The sequence below is a fragment of the Scyliorhinus torazame genome, chromosome 19 (genome assembly GCF_047496885.1).
Source record: "Scyliorhinus torazame isolate Kashiwa2021f chromosome 19, sScyTor2.1, whole genome shotgun sequence".
In the NCBI taxonomy this organism is placed as follows: Eukaryota; Metazoa; Chordata; class Chondrichthyes; order Carcharhiniformes; family Scyliorhinidae; genus Scyliorhinus; species Scyliorhinus torazame.
The window spans coordinates 145,378,846-145,391,466 of NC_092725.1; the positions used below are offsets into that span (position 1 = coordinate 145,378,846).

Genomic DNA, 12,621 nt, shown 5'->3' on the forward strand with positions numbered 1-12,621 from the left:
AATTAGGGGAGCAAAGAGGGGAGGTGAGAAATCTCTGGTTGGTAAAAGTAGGGAAAATCCCAAGATATTCCATAAATATATCAATGGGAAGAGGATAAACAGGGAAACGTAGGGCCCATTAGGGACCAAGGGGGTATCTATGGGTGGAGCCAGAGGACATTGGTAGGTGTTAAATGAATATTCCACGTCTGTCTTCATCCAAGAGAATGAGGCAGATATGGAACTCGGGGAGAGAGACTGTGAGGTTATTGAGCAAGTTGCCATAGGGAGGGACAAGGTATTGGAGGTGTTGGCAGGATTAAAAGTGGTGAAATCTCCAGGTCTGGACGAATAGTGTTCCAGGCTGCTGAGGGAGGTGAGGGAGGAGGTCATAGGGGTCCTGATGCAAATTTTTAATTCTTCTCTGGCCACGGGGGGAGTGCCAGAGGACTGGAGAACTGTGAATGTGGTCCCACTAGTTAAGAAAGGCTGTAGAGATAAGCCAGGGAACAACAGGCCAGTGAGTCTCATGTCAGTGGTGGGAGACAATTGGAGAAAATTCTGAAGGAGAGAATCTATCTTCACTTGGAGAGGCAAGATGTGATCAGGAATAGTCAGCATGGCTTTGTCAGAGGGAAGTCATGCCGAACAGATTTGATTGATGTTTTTGAGCACAGGACTAAGTATGTAGATGAGGGTAATGCAGTTGATGTAGTTTGATTTGACTTGATTTGATTTATTGTCACATGTACCGAAGTACAGTGAAAAGTATTTTCCTGCGGCCGAGGGAACGTACACAGTACGTACATAGTAGACAAAAAGAATAATCAACAGAGAACATTGACAAATGCTACATCGACAAACAGTGATTGGTTACAGTGCGGAACAAGGGGCCGAACAAAGCAAATACTGAGCAAGAGCAGCATAGGGCGTCATGAATAGTGTTCTTACAGGGAACAGATCAGTCCGAGGGGGAGTCGTTGAGGAGTCTAGTAGCTGTGGGGAAGAAGCTGTTCCTATGTCTGGATGTGCGGGTCTTCAGACTTCTGTACCTTCTGTCTGATGGAAGGGTCTGGAAGAAGGCAAAGCCTGGGTGGGAGGGGTCTCTGATAATGCTGTCTGCCTTCCTGAGGCAGCGGGAGGTGTAGACAGAATCAATGTGGGGGTGGCAAGCTTGTGTGATGCGTTGGGCTGAGTTCACCACACTCTGCAGTTTCTTGCGATCTTGGACCGGGCAGTTGCCATACCAGGCTGTGATGCAGCCGGATAGGATGCTCTCTCTCGCACATCTGTAGCAGTTTGTGAGAGTCGATGCAGACATGCCAAATTTCTTTAGTTTCCGTTGTTGGGCTTTCTTGATTGTTGCATCAATGTGAGTGGACCAGGACAGACTGCTGGTGATGGTGACCCCCAGGAACTTAAAGTTATCGACCATCTCCACTTCGGAGCCATTGATGCAGAAATCAGTTTACCTGGATTTCAGCAAAGCCTTTGACAAGGTCCCACATGGGAGATATAAAGAAGGTAAATGCACCTGGATACAGGGGAACTTGGTAAGGTGGATTCAAAATTGGCTTAGCTGTAGGAGACAGAGGGTGATGACAGACGGCTGCTTTAGTGACTGGAAGACAGTGAGCAGTGGGGTACCACAGGGATCCGTGCTGGGCCCCCTATTATTCATCGTTTATATAACTGATGTAGATGACTATGTGGGGGGTTAGGATCAGTAAGTTTGCGGATGACATAAAGATTGGCCGGGTGGGTAACAGTGAGGTTGAGTGTCCCGGGCTACAGGGAGATACAGACGGGCTGGTCAAATGGGCAGAAAAGGGGCAGCTGGAATTTAACCCTGAAAAGTGTGAGAGGATACACTTTGGAAGGTTAATTTGACAAGGAAATATTTAATGAATGGTCTGACACTGGGAAGTTCTGAGGAATAAAGGGACCTTGGCGTGTTTGTCCAGAGATCTCTGAAGGCAGAAGGGCAGGTTAATAGGGTGGTGTAAAAAGCATATGGAACACTTGCCTTTATTAATCGAAGCATAGATTACCATAAGACCATAAGACATAGGAGCGGAAGTAAGGCCATTCGGCCCATGGAGTCCACTCCTCCATTCAATCATGGCTGATTTCAACTCCATTTACCCGCTCTCTCTCCATAGCCCTTAATTCCTCAAGAAATCAAGAATTCATCAACTTCTGTCTTAAAGACACTCAACGTCCCGGCCTCCACTGCCCTCTGTGGCAATGAATTCCACAGACCCACCACTCTCTGGCTGAAGAAATTTCTCCTCATCTCTGTTCTAAAGTGACTCCCTTTTATTCTAAGGCTGTGCCCCCGGGTCCTAGTCTCCCCTGCTAATGGAAACAACTTCCCTACATCCACCCTATCTAAGCCATTCATTATCTTGTAAGTTTCTATTAGATCTCCCCTTAACCTCCTAAACTCCAATGAATACAATCCCAGGATCCTCAGACGTTCATCGTATGTTAGGCCTACCATTCCTGGGATCCTCCGTGTGAATCTCCGCTGGACCCACTCCAGTGCCAGTATGTCCTTCCTGAGGTGTGGGGCCCAAAATTGCTCACAGTATTCTAAATGGGGCCTAACTAATGCTTTATAAAGCTTCAGAAGTACATCCCTGCTTTTATATTCCAAGCCTCTTGAGATAAATGACAACATTGCATTTGCTTTCTTAATTACAGACTCAACCTGCAAGTTTACCTTTAGAGAATCCTGGACTAGGACTCCCAAGTCCCTTTGCACTTCAAAAGCAGGGAGGTCATGTTGGAGTTTTATAGAACTTTGGTGAGGCCACAGCTGGAGCACTGTGTGCAGTTCTGGTCGCCACATTATAGGAAGGATGTGATTGCACTGGAGGGGGTGCAGAGGTGATTCACCAGGATGTTGTCTGGGATGGAACATTTCAGTTATGAAGAGAGGTTGGATAGACTTGGGTTGTTTTCGCTGGAGCAGAAAAGACTGAGGGTGACCTAATCGAGTTGTATATGATTATGAGGGGCATGGACAGGGTGGATAGGGAGCAGCTGTTCCCCTGAGTTGAAGGGTCAGTTACGAGGGGGACACAAGTTCAAGGTGAGAGACAGGAGATTCAGGGGAGATTTGAGGAAAATCTTTTTTACCCAGTGTGATAACGGTCTGGAATGCACTGCCTGGGTGGGTGGTAGAGGCGGGTTCCTTTAACAATTACCTGGATGAACACTTGGCACGTCGTAACATTCAAGGCTATGGGCCAAGTGCTGGCAAATGGGATTAAGATTGGCAGATCAGGGCCTTTGTGCGGTGGTGTACACTCAATGGGCCGAAGGGCCTTTTCTGCGCTGTATTATTCTGTGATTCTGAAATAGGAGAGGTTAATGCTGTTGCCGTGTGTCTTATACTTTTGTTCTTCCAGGATGGTGAAGGTGAATACCTGGAAGAACTGGAGTTACTGCAGTGTATCGTGTAGTTAGAGCACATTACAGCTGTGGAGTAGGTAGATATTCGAGCAGCAGGGGCTGATGAAGTGCATTGCTTTGTTCTCGATAGTATAGAGCTCAGTGTTTATTCCACCACACGTTTGATTTGTTACTTAGCGGAGGGCTTGAGGGAGTTAACAGATATGCCACTCAAACAAAATACACAATGACACTGCCTTTCCTGAAAACCCCATATCAATATCCTGGTGGTTACCATTGTTATTTACAGTACAGAAAGAGGCCATTCGGCCCATCGTGACTGCACCGGCTCCCGAAAGAGCAACCCAGCTAGTCCCATTCTCCAGCCCTATCTCCGTAACCCTCTAAATTCAAATATATATCCAGCTCTCTTTTGAAACGTATAGAATCCACCTCCACCACTCTCCCAGGCAGCGCATTCCAAACCCCAACAGCTCTCTGAGTAAAGAAGTTTCTCCTCATCTCACTCCGAACTCTCTTGCTGACCATCTTGAAATTATGACCCCTAGTCACTGACTTACCAACTAGTGGAAGCAGAATATCCTCCTTTACCCTGTCAAAATTGTCCAGAATTTTGAACACCTCAATAAGGTCGCCTCTTAATCTTCTCTGCTCCAAGGAGAACAAGCCCAATTTCTCCAATCTCCCCTTGTATCTAAAATTCCTCATTCCTGGTATCGTTCTAGTAAATCTCCTCCACCCTCTCTCCAGGGATTTAACATCCTTTCTTACAGAAGGTGCCCAGAACTGAACACAATGTTCCAAATGTGGTCTGGCCAATGATTTGTGGAGGTGCAGCATCACTTCCTTGTTTTTATACTCTGTGCCTCTATTTATAAACCCAAGGATGCTATAAGCCTTCTTAACAACTGTTTCAACTTGCCTGGCCACCTTCAGAGAATAATGCTCTTGAACCCCGAGGTCGCCCTGCTCCTGGACTCCCCTCACAGTTGTACCATTGAGCCTGTATTGTCTCCCCGTGTTTCTTTTACCAAAATGCATATCTCACATTTCACTGCGTTGAAGTCCACCTGCCAGGTGTCTGCCCATTTGGCCAACTTGTCAATGTCCCTCTGAAATTACTCAGCATCATCCTCACAATTCACTATTCTCCCGAGCTTAGTATCATCTGCCAATTTAGAGATTTTGCCCTCAACGCCCAATTCTGAATCATTTCTATAAATCAGAAAAAGCAAGGGTCCAATACTGAGCCCTGGGACACCAGTTTAAACATGTTTAATTTGCTAACCAACCTGCCATGTGGCACTGTATCAAATGCTTTCTGAAAGTTCAAATATACAACATCCATGGCACTACCCTCACCTACTGCCTGTGTCACCTTGTCAAAGACCTCAGTTAAATTTGTCAGACATGACCTGTCCTTGACAAAGCCATGTTGACTGTCTCATATTAACTTATTTTTCTCGGCATCACATTTGCGATCTCCAGTCCCCCGCGACTAATGCCGTGTTCAGAGAGACCTGGAAAATTTGTCAACAGCTCCGCAATATGCTCCCTAATTGATTCATTGATCAGAATCTGAATTGGACAAACCATCTGAATGAAGTGGCAGGTCAGTGGCCGGGATTTCTGCAGAGTAACTCACTTCCTGACTCACCAAAGCCCGTCCATCATCGACAAGGCACAGATCAGGAGTGGAATGGAATAATGAATGCAGCTCCAACAACACACCAGAGTCACGGACTGCATTCTCCCGCTGCCGCCACATCCGCTGCAGGATCGCCATGGGTGGACCGCGTACAATGGAGAACTACACTGACCTTGGGCGGGATTCTCCGATCGCCGGGCACGGCCAGACAATCCCGCCCATAGAAACATGAACTTGACATCAGCCGCGATACAACAGCCTTTTAATCAGTGTCCAGCCACCATGTTAAACCTCCTCTCACACTAATTCATTGACAAAATCCAATTCAGCGAGCCACCAAACCCACCACCTCGATCACCTGGGTCACTCACACTCACACTGTCACTCTCTCCTTCTCCCACGCTCTTTCTCTCCCTCTCTCTCCCCTTCACACTCTCCCTCTCTCTCCCCCTCACACTCTCCCTCTCTCACCCACTCTCTCTCTCCCCCTCACACTCTCCCTCTCTCTCCCACTCTCACTCTCTTCCTCTCTCCCACTCTCTCTCTCTCCCACTCTCTCTCGCCCCCTCTCATTCTCCCCCTTCTCTCTCACATTCTCTCCCTTTCCCCCTCCCTCTCACTCTCTCTCCCTCTGACACTCCCTCCCACTCACTCTCTCTCCCTCTGACACTCCCTTCCTCTCACTCTCTCTCCCCCTCACACTCTCTCCCTCTCACTCTCTCTCCCTCTCACATTCCCTTCCTCTTACTCCCTCTCCCTCTCACACTCTCTCCTTTTCCCACTCTCTCCCCCTCACTCTCTCTCTGCCAACCTCATACTGGTCTCCCACCCCCCTGCCCGCGCCGCCTCTTCCTGCCACCGAACTCTCTCACACAGTCTGCAGTCTGACTTGGGTTGCGATGGGATGGCCCTTTTCAGCCTCACACGTGTTCTAGCTGCCTTGTCCTCTGCTCTAGGCCACAAGGGCTCAATGAGCTCGACCATGCTTGAGCTAACCTGGGCCCCTTTTTGGGCCTGCTTGCCTCCATTCCGCCAGCTCTGGCCTGCCTGCACCCTCCTCCACCCCCGCCCCGCAGCTCTGGCCTGCCTCTTCCCCCCCCCACCCTCACCTGTGGCCTGTCTTCCCCCAACCTGACCTCTGGCCTGCCTCACCCCCCCACCCTGACCTCTGGCCTGCCTCCCACCCACACCCTGACCTCTGGCCTGCCTCCCCCCCCCACCCTGACCTCTGGCCTGCCTCACCCCCCACCCTGACCTCTGGCCTGCCCCCCCCCCACCCTGACCTCTGGCCTGCCTCTCCCCCCCCCCCCACCCTGACCACTGGCCTGCCTCCTCCCCCACCCTGACCTCTGGCCTGCCTCCCCCCCCACCCCCAACCCTCACCTCTGGCCTGCCTCACCCCCCCCCACCCTGACCTCTGGCCTGCCCCTCCCCCCACCCTGACTTCTGGTCTGCCTCCGCCCCCACCCTCACCTCTGGCCTGCCTCCCCCCACCCTGACCTCTGGCCTGCCTCACCCCCCCCCACCCTGACCTCTGGCCTGCCTCCCCCCCCCCCCATCCTGACCTCTGGCATGCCTCACCCCCCCCACCCTGACCTCTGGCCTGCCTGGCTCCTGCCACTCTGGGTGCCTCAGGTTCCAATCGCTGGACCTTGCCTCCAAAACGTCTCTGCTTGTCCCATCACAGGCGGTTTCTCTCTGCCTCGATCACAGGGAGGGCGAAACCCGCCTGTGATTCGCTGAGCAGTTCACGGCAGTTTTCAAATATAAACCAGTTAAATATCCAACAAGTTCAGAGCAAGTTCATCAATGGGCTGTGAGTTGGACAAAACTGATCTCGATGCCAAAAGTAGCAGAGATACGGGATCTCCACTGATTTGTTACGTTCTCGGTGTAACATAAGCGGCTTCCTTGTGGTGCACCTGACAAAGGAAGGTTCAGACATGGAGATAAATTCAACACGTTTATTAAACTATTTACACTTAGAACATAGAACATAGAACGATACAGCGCAGTACAGGCCCTTCGGCCCACGATGTTGCACCGAAACAAAAGCCATCTAACCTACACTATGCCATTATCATCCATATGTTTATCCAATAAACTTTTAAATGCCCTCAATGTTGGCGAGTTCACTACTGTTGCAGGTAGGGCATTCCACAGCCTCACTACTCTTTGCGTAAAGAACCTACCTCTGACCTCTGTCATATATCTATTACCCCTCAGTTTAAAGCTATGTCCCCTCGTGCCAGCCATTTCCATCCGCGGGAGAAGGCTCTCACTGTCCACCCTATCTAACCCCCTGATCATTTTGTATGCCTCTATTAAGTCTCCTCTTAACCTTCTTCTCTCTAACAAAAACAACCTCAAGTCCATCAGCCTTTCCTCATAAGATTTTCCCTCCATACCAGGCAACATCCTGGTAAATCTCCTCTGCACCCGCTCCAAAGCCTCCACGTCCTTCCTATAATGCGGTGACCAGAACTGTACGCAATACTCCAAATGCGGCCGTACCAGAGTTTTGTACAGCTGCAACATGACTTCCTGACTCCGGAACTCAATCCCTCTCCCAATAAAGGCCAACACTCCATAGGCCTTCTTCACAACCCTATCAACCTGGGTGGCAACTTTCAGGGATCTATGTACATGGACACCTAGATCCCTCTGCTCATCCACACTTCCAAGAACTTTACCATTCGCCAAATATTCCACATTCCTATTATTCCTTCCAAAGTGAATAACCTCACACTTCTCTACATTAAACTCCATTTGCCACCTCTCAGCCCAGCTCTGCAGCTTATCTATATCCCTCTGTAACCTGCTACATCCTTCCACACTGTCGACAACACCACCGACTTTAGTATCATCTGCAAATTTACTCACCCACCCTTCTGCGCCTTCCTCTAGGTCATTGATAAAAATGACAAACAGCAACGGCCCCAGAACAGATCCTTGTGGTACTCCACTTGTGACTGTACTCCATTCTGAACATTTCCCATCAACCACCACCCTCTGTCTTCTTTCAGCTAGCCAATTTCTGATCCACATCTCTAAATCACCCTCAATCCCCAGCCTCCGTATTTTTTGCAATAGCCTACCGTGGGGAACCTTATCAAACGCTTTGCTGAAATCCATATACATCAACTGCTCTACCCTCGTCTACCTGTTCATTCACCTTCTCAAAGAACTCAATAAGGTTTGTGAGGCATGACCTACCCTTCACAAAGCCATGCTGACTATCCCTGATCATATTATTCCTATCTAGATGATTATAAATCTTGTCTCTTATAATCCCCTCCAAGACTTTTCCCACTACAGACGTGAGGCTCACCGGTCTATAGTTGCCGGGGTTGTCTCTGCTCCCCTTTTTGAACAAAGGGACCACATTTGCTATACTCCAGTCCTCTGGCACTATTCCTGTAGCCAATGATGACATAAAAATCAAAGCCAAAGGTCCAGCAATCTCTTCCCTGGCCTCCCAGACAATCCTTGGATAAATCCCATCAGGCCCCGGGGACTTATCTATTTTCAGCCTGTCCAGAATTGCCAACACCTCTTCCCTACGTACCTCAATGCCATCTATTCTAATAGCCTGGGTCTCAGCATTCTCCTCCACAACATTATCTTTTTCCTGAGTGAATATTGACGAAAAATATTCATTTAGTATCTCGCCTATCTCTTCAGACTCCACACACAACTTCCCATTCCTGCCCTTGACTGGTCCTACTCTTTCCCTAGTCATTCGCTTATTCCTGACATACCTATAGAAAGCTTTTGGGTTTTCCTTGATCCTACCTGCCAAATACTTCTCATGTCCCCTCCTTGCTCGTCTTAGCTCTCTCTTTAGATCCTTCCTCACTACCTTGTAACTATCCATCGCCCCAACTGAAACTTCACACCTCATCTTCACATAGGCCTCCTTCTTCCTCTTAACAAGAGATTCCACTTCTTTGGTAAACCACGGTTCCCTCGCTCTACCCCTTCCTCCCTGCCTGACCAGTACATACTTATTAAGAACACGCAGTTGCTGATCCTTGAACAAGCTCCACTTATCCAGTGTGCCCAACACTTGCAGCCTACTTCTCCACCTTATCCCCCCCAAGTCACGTCTAATGGCATCATAATTGCCCTTCCCCCAGCTATAGCTCTTGCCCTGCGGTGTATACTTATCCCTATCCATCATTAACGTAAACGTCACCGAATTGTGGTCACTGTCCCCAAAGTGCTCTCCTACCTCCAAATCCAACACCTGGCCTGGTTCATTACCCAAAACCAAATCCAACGTGGCCTCGCCTCTTGTTGGCCTGTCAACATATTGTGTCAGGAAACCCTCCTGCACACACTGTACAAAAAACGACCCATCTAATGTACTCGAACTATATCTTTTCCAGTCAATATTTGGAAAGTTAAAGTCTCCCATAATAACTACCCTGTTACTTTCGCTCTTATCCAGGATCATCCTCACCATCCTTTCCTATACATCCCTAGAACTATTTGGAGGCCTATAGAAAACTCCCAACAGGGTGACCTCTCCTTTCCTGTTTCTAACCTCAGCCCATACTACCTCGGAAGATGAGTCCCCATCTAGCATCCTCTCCACCACCGTAATACTGCTCTTGACTAGCAGCGCCACACCTCCCCCTCTTTTGCCTCCTTCTCTGAGCTTACTAAAACACCTAAACCTCGGAACCTGCAACATCCATTCCTGTCCCTGCTCTATCCATGTCTCCGAAATGGCCACAACATCGAAGTCCCAGGTACCAACCCATGCTGCCAGTTCCCCTACCTTATTTCGTATACTCCTGGCATTGAAGTAGACACACTTCAAACCACCTACCTGAACACTGGCCCCCTCCTGCGACGTCAAATCTGTGCTCCTGACCTCTATACTCTCATTCTCCCTTACCCTAAAACTACAATCCAGGTTTGCATGCCCCTGCTGCATTAGTTTAAACCCCCCCAAAGAGCACTAACAAATCTCCCCCCAGGATATTTGTGCCCCTCAGGTTCAGATGTAGACCATCCTGTCTGTAGAGGTCCCACCTTCCCCAGAAAGAGCCCCAGTTATCCAGAAATCTGAATCGCTCCCGCCTGCACCATCCCTGTAGCCACGTGTTTAATTGCTCTCTCTCCCTATTCCTCATCTCACTATCACGTGGCACGGGCAACAACCCAGAGATAACAACTCTGTTTGTTCTAGTTCTGAGCTTCCATCCTAGCTCCCTGAAAGCCTGCCTGACATCCTTGTCCCCTTTCCTACCTATGTCGTTAGTGCCAATGTGGACCACGACTTGGGGCTGCTCCCCCTCCCCCTTAAGGACCCGGAAAACACGACCCGAGACATCACGTACCCTTGCACCTGGGAGGCAACATACCAAACGTGAGTCTCTCACGCTCCCACAAAATCTCCTATCTGTGCCCCTGACTATCGAGTCCCCAATTACTAATGCTCTGCTCCTCTCCCCCCTTCCCTTCTGAGCAACAGGGACAGACTCCGTGCCAGAGGCCCGTACCCCATGGCTTACCCCTGGTAAGTCCCCCCCCCCACAAGTATCCAAAGCGGTATACTTGTTTCTCAGGGGAACGACCGCAGGGGATCCCTGCACTGACTGCTTCTTCCCAGTTCCTCTTACAGTTACCCATCTATCTCCAATCTTTGGTGTAACTAATTCCCTAAAGCTGCTATCTATGACCCCCTCTGCCTCCCGAATGATCCGAAGTTCTTCCAACTCCAGCTCCAGTTCCCTAACTCGGTCTTGGAGGAGCTGGAGATGGCAGCACTTCCTGCAGGTAAAATCAGCAGGGACACTAACGGCATCCCTCACCTCAAACATCCTGCAGGAGGAACATTGCACTCCCTTCCCCGCCATCCCTCTAACTTTCTACCAAGATCTGGCTAACAACTAAATTAAATTTAAAAAAATATTAATAATAATAATAAAATATGGTACTTACCTCACACCAATGGGTTTTATTATTAGGTTAGAGGAGGAGGGCGGGTGGGAGACACTACACGTGTAGTGTCTCGGGTTTCCTCTCCACCAGAATTTATTGGTGAGGGACTTCCCAGAAGTCCGCGGGTCGAACTTCCTGTTCCCACCTTAAACACTAAAATTAAAAATAAAACAGCAAAGAGGGACCGAAAACGGGACCAGGTAAGTGTTTACCTAAATACTCACCCACCAGCTGCCTCTGCGTTCCGCTCCCGCTGAAACTCCATCTGCTCCTCCCAGAAATCCCTTGCGCACTGCTCCCGCTGAAATTGACTTGCCTGCTCCTGTGAAGGTCTCCCAGAAATCACTAACGCACCGCTCCCGCTGAAATCGACTGGCCTGCTCCTGCAAAGGTAAGTGTTTTTAAAGGAGAAACTTACCTCCCAGAAATCACTTGCACACTGCTCCCGCTGAAATTGACTAGCCTGCTCCTGTGAAGGTCTCCCAGAAATCACTAACGCACCGCTCCCGCTGAAATCGACTCTATTACTCGGGTTCAACACTACTGCTAATCCTACTATAGCTGCCCAGACTGACTAACCAGTTGCTGCAATCCACGTGGTGGGTGTAATATTGAATCAACCCTGTGCCTGTACTCACTGACTGTCTCCACTGGAAAGAGGCAGATCACGTGTGTGGTGTCCTTTATATATGGGTTGGTGTAATGCTCTCCTGTGGTGGTGTCACCTCTGTGTGTATCGTGAATGTCCATTGGTCGTGTCCTAGCTAACTGATCTAGTGGTTGAGTGTGTGTCATGTCTCTGGTGCTCCCTCTAGTGTCTAGCTAGCCTACATGTATTTACATTAACCCCCCGTGTGCCCACATCACCACATCCACGACCTGAAATTCCCCCTCCAAGCAACACGCCATCCTGACACAGAGACATGTAACTTATAGAATCAAAGGTTAATTATTGACCTGGTTAAGAAGTTGGCTGAATGGAAGGAGACGGAGAGAAGGGATAATGTGCTTATAAATAAAAGCAAATTACTGCAGATCCTGGAATCTGAAACCCAAACTAAAAATACTGGACAATCTCAGCAGGTCTCACAGCGTCTGTGGAGAGAGAAGGGAGCTGACGTTTCCAGTCTGGATGACTCTTTGTCAAAGGGATAATGTGCAGGTCTCTAATTGATAGAAAATAACTACTGGTGTCCCACAAAGATCTGTGTCATGGCCCCAAGTTATTAATGATTTAGGTAAGATAGAGAGCCCTATTCAAATTTGGCAATGTCACAGAGATAGGCAGCTGTGTAAGCATTGAAGGTGAAAGCATAAAATTTTGAAGATATATTGATGGGCTAAGTGAATGGAAAACACGGTGGCAAATGGCTTTCAATGTAAGCAATTGTTAGTTGACCACTTTGGACTAAAAGATAGAACAAGGAACTCTCTGAATGGTGAAACACAGCAGAAGTGCAAAGACAGTTAGTCTCCAAGAACATGTGGATCATTAAAATTGCATCAACAAGTCTAGAAAATGATCCACAAGTTTAAATGCTGGTCTACATATCTAAAGGATGAGGGTATAAGCAGTTACAAACAATGCTTCAGAAAGACAAAGCCTGGTTAAACCACAA

General features: G+C 48.7%; 1 protein-coding gene across 1 annotated transcript in view; it reads left to right on the forward strand.

The window, feature by feature from the left end:
- LOC140396588 (uncharacterized) overlaps positions 1-12,621 on the forward strand; it is a 59,799-nt gene that overhangs the window by 21,213 nt on the left and 25,965 nt on the right. The gene's annotated exons all lie outside the window — the stretch shown is intronic.